We start from the raw sequence: 10,734 nt of genomic DNA on the forward strand, positions 1-10,734 counted from the left end.
GTAAGAATGGTAGTTCATTTATCTCAATAACCAAGCATTTATTCTGTTAAGTAAATAAGTTGTTGATTCAGATTAGGAATAATTTTCAGACACATTTTATTTTAATGAAAGAGAGAGAACACAAGGGAGAGAGTGAGAGCGAGGGAGAGAGAGAGATACAGAGAGAAAGACACAGAGAGAAAGACCAAAGCACTGCTAAACTGTGGTTTATGGTGGTGCTGGTGATTGAACCTGGGACCTTGGAGCTTCAGGCATGACAATCTTTTGCATAATCATTATGCTGTCTTCCCAGCCCACAGATTAGAAATACTTCTTTAAAAGGTTTATTTATTATAGTTTATTTGCTAGGACAGAAAGAAGTTGAGAGGAAAGGGGCGGGGGAGGGAATATATAAGAAATACCTCTAGCGCTGCTTCACTACTTTTCAAGCTTCCTCCAGAGGCTTGAACCCAGGTTCTGTGCATGGTAACATGTGCCTTCACCAGACACACAACCACCTGGTTCCTAGATTAGACATACTATAAGGTGCATTTGGTTAGAGTTTTTATTTGTTTCTAGAAAAAGAAAACATAAGCAAGCATTCATAGACATGGTTGTACTCAGTCCCATTCCTTTTATGTAATTTTTAAATTAATCAATTCATTCATTCATTCATTCATTCATTCATTCATTCATTCATTCATTCACTGGATAGAGATAGAGAAACACTGAGATGGAAGGGGGCGATAGAAAGGGAAAGGGAAAGAGAGATACCTGTAGTACTGTTAAACCACTCATGAAACTTCCTCCACTGCAAGTGGGGACCAGGGCCTTGAAACCAGGCACTTTGCACAGTAACACATGCTCAACAGAGGGTGTCACTGCTGTTACAATTCCTAACCAAATAAACTAGCTCAGTGAGTTGAGTGCAATCCTTACTGTTATTCTAAATGTGTGTTCACTCATTCATGCCATAAATCTAACTTGTAAACATACAAGCCCCTCCCTTCACCTCCTTTCAAAGCCACACCCACTCCCACACCCACACCTGTTATCACTCCCATTTCCTGTGCAAAAATTTCCTTCCCCCAGGCATATAGGTATGCCTGGAGAGCATCTGTTCTGGTGTAGTGCAGCAGTGTCTGTGTTCCCCAGCTACTTCCTGTTGTTTCTGACCTCAGCAATTTCATCTCCTTGAATATCTTTTTGTTTCTTTGAGGAGTGACCCATGTGTACAAGTCTTTTACTTCCTTTGTTAACTTTGTTCCCAACTATTTGACTGTTTTTGCTGCTATAGTAAAAGGGACCGAGTTCTGATTGTCTCCTTTTTCTAATTTAGACAGAGAGACACCTGCAACCCTGCTTCCCCATTCGAAAATCTTTCCCCCTGCAGGTAAGAACCGGAGGCTTGAACCTGGGTCCTTGCTCATTGTAACATGTGCACTCAACCAGGTGCACCACCACCCAGCCCCTTCTAATTTAGTATTTGTATAGAGGACTGTCACTGATTTTTTTTAATAGTGGTTTTGTTGCCAGATACTTTCCTATTTTGTTTAATAATTTTGAGGAGTTTTCTACTGAATTCTTTGTGGTTTTCAATATATACAATCATATACATGCTAATAGTGACAGTTTGACTTCTCTTCTAAGCTGTGTCCTGTTGATTCCCTTCTCTTGCCTGATTATTATGGCTTGGATTTCCAAGACTATGTTGAATAGAAGTGGTGATAATGTGCAACCTTGCCTTGGCTTTACCAAAGAGGGGAAGTTTTCTGTTTCTCACCATCTGAGCATGATTTTATGTGTAAATACCACCCCTGTTAATATTCTACTACATAAGGCAGAGCCAATGTTATTGAGTTCCTTTAATGGTATACAAACTATTTATAGTATTACCACATTGGTCTTTTTAGCCTTTTATTCATTTCCCTTTTAGGCAATAGGTTCCATTTAACCAATTGCATAGTCAGTTTTTCCTTATTCATAGTGCAGAATAAGTCCATATATCAGTTTTCAACACATTTTCTTACTTTATTTTTTTCAGTAACTTTATTATTTTTTTCTTTTATTTAAGAAAGGATTAATTAACAAAACCATAGGGTAGGAGGGGTACAAACAACTTCACACAATTCCCACCACCCAATCTCCATATCCCACCCCCTCCCCTGATAGCTTTCCCATTCTCTATCCCTCTGGGAGCATGGACCCAGGGTCATTGTGGGTTGCAGAAGGTGGAAGGTCTGGCTTTTGTAATTGCTTCCCCGCTGAACATGGGTGTTGACTGGTCGGTCCATACTCCCAGTCTGCCTCTCTCTTTCCCTAGTAGGGTGGGTCTCTGGGAAAGCGGAGCTCCAGGACACACTGGTGGGGTCTTCAGTCCAGGGAAGCCTGGCCGGCATCCTGATGACATCTGGAACCTGGTTACTGAAAAGAAAGTTAAACATGTGCTTACTTTAACAAGCGATATATGTCTGCCATACATCAGACATGATTTTGGAATTGAAGATTACAGGATTATTGACATTAAGTTTCCTAACAGTGAGCTGAAGGTCTAAATGAGGAGAGAAAAAAAGTAAATAATCTGTGACTGAATAATGAAAATGTGCTTGGGGAGCTTGAGGGACACTTGGGAGGAGCACCATATCCAACCTCTGGATCACAGAAATCTAAAGGAGATGATGGATAAATCAAATACTGCATGCAGAAGAACAATTAATGAGGCATGAACATAGAGGAGGGTAAACATGCCCTGATGTCTGAAAATGTTAGGGAGAAAGAGAGAAAATCAGGAAATATCACAGCTGATGAACAAGAAGGAGTTCTTTATGACAGTGCAAGTAGAGTATAAGGTTAGTGACAAGATAAGAGAGTGACAAGACGAACCAGTCTATTTATGAAGGACTTTGTGTTCCATGTAGTAATTTGAACTATGTGAAGTGTTTTAATTTTTTTCAAAGTGGCAGGACTTTATATGTATGTGTGATTTCTCTACTCCCAGGCTGTCACTTAAACACACACACACACACACACACACACACACACACACACACACACACACACACACACGGGGTGGGGAGAGAGAGAGAGAGAGAGAGGAAGAGAGGGAGAGAGAGAGAGAGAGAGAGAGGAAGAGAGAGAGAGAGAGATGGAGAATCACAGCGCTGGAGATTTCCCCACTCTCATTTGGTACAGAGATTTAAACTCAATACATCCTACTCACGTATTTTATAGTGCCAGTCTTAAAGGATTTCAAATATGGCAAATGTCTAACTCCATTTTGGGTTTACCTTTATCAAATTATAGTTGACATATAGTATACTGGTAAATCTAAAAATCTCATAATAAGTTTTGCCACATACACACACAACTGTGAAGCCATCACAACACTCAAAATGGCTACTTGCACTTTAGATCCATTGGTATATATCTTAAGCATAATGAAAAATACATATTGAAGAAAGGCATTTCTGGAGCTTGAAATGACAACTGTGAGACTTTTGTCAAACAATGAAGATTTTCCTATAATAATGTTAATGAGGCTGGAGAAATTGGTTGAAAGTTACCTATGCATACTCAACCAGCTGCCCCACTGCTTGGCTCCTTAAACCTCATTTTCAGCTGGGGCCCTATTCAGGGAGTCCTGAGATTCCCAAACAGACATGATGGGCCTAGTCCTTGAATAAATCCCTCTCTCCATTGTTACTGGTCATCTCTAACAGAAACAACAAAGCCCTTTGTGGGCCCCCATAGAACCTTGCCCTCATCTTGGATCAACAATGGTAGAAAATGTTCCATATTCTGAAGAGGGCTGGACAACATACTCTACGCTACACCTGAGGAAGATGGGTCAATATTGGGGCATCTTGGAATGTTCCTACTCATGACAACAGAAAGTGAACTTAGATCTAGAGGGATACAGAGGTCACATAGGCTCCTAAGCTGAATATGGGCCCCAGATCACATCAAATCAATGGGGTTTACAGTCAACAATATCTATATACCTTTTCCCTATTTGGGAGCTACTCTTTTCCCTGATCCAACTTTCTGGTCCTTTTTCTAGTCATGACATCATCTCCCCAGACAATAACTTGAATCCACCTGAATATCAGATTTCAGGCTCAGGGAAAAAACAAAACAAAACAAACAAACAAACCTAGTATAGCCACAGGCCCTTTGGACTATAACTAAAATATACCTATTAGCTATCTACAAAATGGAGCCCCCCCCCCCAACTCTTCATCTGCACTATTCCAGTCTTTAGGTTCATAATTAGTCAAAAACTTGTTTGGCTTTATATGTTAACTCTCTTTTCAGCCACCAGGTTCCAGATGCTAGCAGGATGCCAACCAGACTTCCTTGGACAGACAACCCACCAATGCGTCCTGAAGCTCCGATTCCCCAGAGCCCTTCCCCACTAGGGAAAGAGAAAGACAGGCTGGGAGTATGGATTGACCTGTCAACACACATGTTCAGCGAGAAAGCAACTACAGAAGCCAGACCTTCAACCTTCTGCATCCCACAATGCCCTTGGGTCCATACTCCCCTCTGGTTAAAGAATAGGAAAGCTATCAGGGGATGGGATGGGATACAGAGTTCTGGTGGTGGGAATTGTGTGGAGTTGTATCCCTCTTATCCTATGGTTTTGTCAATGTTTCATATCTATATCTATATATCTATATCTATATCTATCTCCTCATTTTTAATAGCCTCATACTTCCTAGGTTGTCTTTAACCTTAGATAACTACTTTGAAAAATGATATTTTGCATTTTGCCATCACTGTATTGATGGCATGGATTTTTACATCAGTTACTACACACCGTCTGCAAGAGTAGTTGTGCCAAATATTGGTGTTTAAATTGGGGGAACTCTTTTTTTAATGGTATTTTTTTAAATTTTATTTATTTATAAAAAGGAAACTGACAAAACCATAGGATAAAGAAGGGTACAACTCCACACAATTCCCAGCACCAGAACTCCATATCCCATCCCCTCCCTGATAGCTTTCCTATTCTTTAACCTTCTGGGAGTATGGACCCAAGGTCATTGTGGGATGCAGAAGGTGGAAGGTCTGGCTTCTGTAATTGCTTCCCCTCTGAACATGGGCGTTGACAGGTTGATCCATACTGGGGGAACTCTTTCAAGAAGGAATGGTTATATATGCTAATCAGCTCAGTTTTGAACAATAAAAAAGCAGTGGTTATGTGTGCAATTGCCTGATTTCATGAATATTTATTATTACTCATGTTAATCTTTTAGTATTTTCTTTTTGTAGTGATCTATTTTAGAATAACATTTACCATGTTCCTGTGGTAAAATAAGTTACCTTGCTGAAAAAGGATACCTTGATATTCAGGAGAGGAGTTCAGTGAATGATGTCTGCTTCACATTCTCCAAGTCTATTATAATTTCATTTACTTCTAAATGAAAATCACACAAGAAATATGACAACTTTTTCTGTTCCACTAAAGCTTAGCACTACTATCTTGTCTCTTAAAAATGTTTCTCATGAAATTTCTGTATGAAGTCAGACATGTTTCAACCTAATTTTCCTCCCTTAATTCTGATGAAAATTGAAAGAAAATGCAGTTGAGCAAGAACAGAATGGCTAGATATATGTTGGATCTCCCTTCATGTTGTACAACTCCATTATCTGAAGTCATTTTAAGCATAATGGGAGGAGACTCAAGATTTAAGCAGAAATTACGATGATTTCCTTTACTCAATTTAGAGGTAAAATGACCACAGTTTTGTAACTGAAGAAAAATGCTTTCACAATTAATCTCATGAATTATAGTGATTCATTGAATTTTTTCAATCACATAACTCTGCTTCAGTTTCAACAAAAAGGAAGCTCTAGTCTTAGCAATAAAAGTCTAGAGTTTATTGGGTGTAGTGATCTTTAAACATCATTTAAAATGGTTGGATCAGTAAAAATGTCAGAAGCCATGCACAAAGGTGCCATTTTGCTACTTGGAAAACAGAGCACATGGCCAGAGGAAAGAAGACAGGGAATTTTGGGCCTATAAATCTTGCTTTTTCTTTGAACACTATGGAGAAAGGAATTCTCCATGGTTGTAAGGCTGTAACCCCACCACCACCACCACCACCCCGAGGCTATAACAACAGCAGGGAGATCCTAGCAAAATCAGAGCATAAATTAATGAAATGGAGTCTAGGAAGATGATCCAAAAGATTAGTGAAACCATGTTCTGGTTCTTTGGAAGGATAAGTAAAATAGATAAACCACTGGCTAGACTTACAAAAAGAGAAAGAGAGATAAGCAACTGGTATCAAATATATACAAAATTGGTACAGATCAACAAAAGAAATTAAAATAACACACTGAAAAAGCGGGTTTCCCCCCAAAAAAAGTGGGCTCAAGAACTAAACAGATGGTTTTCTAGAGAAGAGAGATGAAGGGCTCTTAGATATATGAGGAAATCCTCCACTTTTAACCACTTTTAATTAGAGAAATGAAACTTAAAACTACACTGAGATACCATCTCACCTTGGAAGAATAACTAACATAAACAAACCAGAAAATGACAGGTGTTGACAATGTTTTAGAGAAAAAGGAATTCTGTAAGACTGCTGGTGGGTATGAAAACTGGCGTAGTTTTTTTGGAAGACTATATGGACAGGCCTTAAACAAATAAAAATGGAAATACCTTATGATCTAGTAATGCCACTTTTAGGCATTTATCCAGGGGACAAACACTAATTAGAAGGGACATCTGCACCGCTATGTTCATAGATGTATTATTCACGATAGCCAAAGAATGGTAGCTGCCTAAATGCCCATCATCGGTTGACTAGCTAATGAAGTTATAGGATATACATTCCATGAAATACTACTCTATGATAAAAAGATGGCATTGTGTTCTTTAGGAGAAAATGGGTGGCACTGAAGGTGATAGTACTTAGTGAAATAAGTAAAGAGATATAAGACAACTACTAAGTGGTTTCACTTATATGTGGAATATAGAGATTTGATTCACATAAATTTGCTAATATAAAAACAAAAAACAGGGCCTGAGTGGTGACGCACCTGACTGAATGCACGTTACATGTGTTACATGCACAAGGACCTGGGTTTGAGCTCCTGATCCCCACCTGCAGGGGGAAAGCTTTATGAGTGGTGAAGCAGTCTTGCAAGTATCTCTCTTTCTTTCTCCCTCTCTATCATCCCCTTCCTTCTTGATTTCTGGTTGTCTCTACCCAATAAATAAATAAAGAAAAAAATTGAAAAGAAAACAGTTAAAACAGACAAAAAACACCAGAAGCAAGCAAACTGTTTCTAATACTTGTGAGAACCATGGTGGCTATCCTTGGGAGGTGGGAGAGTGGACGTACAGAACTTTTGGTGTGGAACTTATACATTGTAATCTTACAATTTTAAAGATATTATTAATAACAAATAAAAACAAAGGAAGGTGACACACGAACTGAATGACTATTATAAAAAAGACAAGAAAGAAATACTGTGAGAGAACGGAGGAAAAGGATCCCATGTATACTTTGGTGGGGATTTAAATTGATGCAGTCATTAGGGAAAAACATATAGAGATGCCTTAAAAACCTTAAAAGTATAACTTCTGTATGCTCCACAACATTTAATTTGGTGTATTTAGAAAATAAAAATAATAGTGAAGCTATCAAGAGAGAGGATTGGATATGGAGCTCTGGGGTGAGCACTGTGTGGAAATGTACCCCTCTTATCCTATAGTTTTGTCAGTATTTCCATTTTATAAATAAAAACATAAAAAGGAGAAATAAACAAATGAAAACAAGAAAAGAAAAAATAGTAATTCAAAAATATACATGAAGATATATGCTCATTGAAACAATCATAGAGAAAATATATTTTAATTTTTAAAGATTAATTTATGTGAGTCAGAGAATATAAACCAGAGCACCACTCTGCTAGGGCTTATATAGTATTGTGGAAGATGAGTCCTGAAATTAGTGCAGCCTGGAATGTTCTTAGCCATGACCACAGAATGTGAGCTCAGATCTTCGGGATGTAGAAGTTGCATAGGCTCCTGTGCTGCATATGGGCCCCAGATCATATCAATGGGGGTTACAGTTAACAATATTTATATACTTTCCCCATATTTGGGAGATACTCTCTTCTTTGATCTAGCTTTCTGGTCTATTTTCCAACTATGATACCATCTCCCCAGACAGTAACTTGGGTCCACCTGCATATTTGATGTCAGGCTCAGGCAAAAACTAGTAAAGTCATGGGCTCCTTGGAATATATCTATAATAGACCTACGAGCTTTTTCCAAAATGGAGATTCCACATCTTCATCTGCAACACTCTTGTCTTTAGGTTTATGATTAGTCAACAATTTGTTCTGCCTTATATCTTCACTCTTTTTTAGCTACCAGGTTCCAGTTGCTAGCATGATGTCAACCTGACTTCCTGACAGACAACCCCACCAATATGTCCTGGACCCCGCCTTCGCAGAGCCCTGTCCCACTAAAGAAGGAGAGAGACAGGCTGGGAGTATGGATTGACCAGTTAACTTCCATGTTCAGTGGGAAAACAATGACAGAAGCCAGACTTTCCACCTTCTGCACCCTATCATGATCCTGGGTTCATACTCCCAGAGGGTTAAAGAATAGGAAAGCTATCGGGAGAGGGATTGGGATAGGGAGTTCTAGTGGTGGGAACTGTGTGGAATTGTACCCCTCTTATCCTATGGTCTTGTCAATATTTCCATTTTATAAAAAAAAGAATTAAAAAAAAACCTGGGTCTCACATATACACCTCCCCAGTGACTGCAAATATGCATATGTGTATATAGTTATAGCATATCTATAGCTATATCTATAATTATATCTATTTGTGTACATAGACATACATGTAATAAATGATTTGTCTGATCTATTTACTGCTGATACATAATATGCACCCTACTATTTCTTGGTCTCACATTTCGATTGATGCTGAATAGAGCCTGTCATGGCGTCAAGTATGCTTCTATTTGATATTAATTACTTAATATCTTTTAGTGTTTACCATTTGTTTGGAAATCTGCTTCCTAGTCCCCACACAGTTAGGAAATATATTTTCTCTCACTATTCTCTCTGCTTTGCTACCTCTCATCTTTAGTAATTCATTGACAGGCATCCATTAACTTTCTGTAATCAAAATCTTAAAGTAACTTTATAATTACTTTTAATAGTAAACTTCTACCCCAACGATTTTCAGTTCGACAACAAAAATTAAAGTCATGCAACTTTTAGGTAGCTTTCTTTTATACACTAGTGAGGAGTATTTCTTCATTTCCTTGAGATTACATGATCTAGACTATGACCTACCTTGACATTAGCAAAGCTAAAATTAAGTAGGACTAACAATCCATAGTCTGAAAAATCTGTAATGAATTCTGATAAGCCTCCAAGGTAAGAAAGACACTTTATTATGATCAATGCTCAGACAATCAAAATATACTTGTGTCCAATGGCAGGTAGTCATCTACTAGATTTTGATAATGTGTCAACTGTTAAGTATTAAGGCTTCAGGAAGGATGATACTGACAAGAGAAGATAATCTATAAGATATACCGACTGACTTCTGTGTCAAGAAGGATAGTTTATTGCCTTGAGTAAGGAGGATATGAATGGTTGGAGTAAAATTAACGTCTCACAAGGTAGCATTGAGAAAACGAGCCAAGCCCTGGCAGATAATTGATGATGATGCTTAAGGAAGTCTGCTACTAAGTGTAAAATTAAAGTGTGAATACCACCCATAATTAAGGCTATAATATTTTCAGTGTATACAAAAGTATATCTTGAGTTGAGTCACTAGAAAAATGTTCACTAATGAATTCTAATATTCAGCTGCGTACTTTGGAAAGATAAAGGACATTACTAATCTTGACAAAATGATGATTTGCAGTTGTAGGAATCTGAATATTCTGCATATTTCATGTAGGTCAGTAAAGTATCCTTGCTAGCAAAGTTAGACTATTTTAAAAATGAGAACCTCAAAATTGAAAGGTGTGTTTTTAAAGTTAACATTTAATGGTAACTATGTTTTAGTGGGAGGGGGTGGCCAGGGGGTGGTGAACCCAGTTAAATGCACATAGTACTAAGCTCCAGGGGCCATAGAAGGATCCATGTTCAAGCCCCTCGCTTCCCACTTGCAGGGGGAATGCCTCATAAGTAGTGAAGCAAGTCAGTAGGTGTCTTTTACTCTCCTCTCCTCTCCTCTCCTCTCCTCTCCTCTCCTCTCCTCTCCTCTCCTCTCCTCTCCTCTCCTCTCCTCTCCTCTCCTCTCCTCTCCTCTCCTCTCCTCTCCTCTCCTCTCCTCTCCTCTCCTCTCTTCTCCTTCTCCTCCTCCTCCTCCTCCTCCTCCTCCTCCTTCTCTCTCTCTCTCTCTCTCTCTCTCTCTCTCTCTCTCTCTCCCTCCTCTCTTATTTTCTTTCTGTCTTAACCAATAAAATGGAAAGATGGCTGCTAGTAGTGGTGGATTTATAATGCAGGCACCAAATTTTTAGTGGTGGGGGGAAGTAACCGAATACTAATCTTTATTTTAATATTTTATTTCTTAGTGAGAAAGATAGGAGGAAAGAGAGAATGAGAACCAGAGCATCATTCTGGTACACGTGCTGCTAAGAATTGAACTCAGGACCTCATATTTGAGAGTCCAGTGCTTTATCCAATGTGCATGCCACCTATCAGACCACCTGAATACTAGTCTTAGTTAATTTTCAGTACGAGTATAATGCTTATAATATTTG

Source organism: Erinaceus europaeus, chromosome 11 (assembly GCF_950295315.1).
Source record: "Erinaceus europaeus chromosome 11, mEriEur2.1, whole genome shotgun sequence".
NCBI classification, from domain to species: Eukaryota; Metazoa; Chordata; class Mammalia; order Eulipotyphla; family Erinaceidae; genus Erinaceus; species Erinaceus europaeus.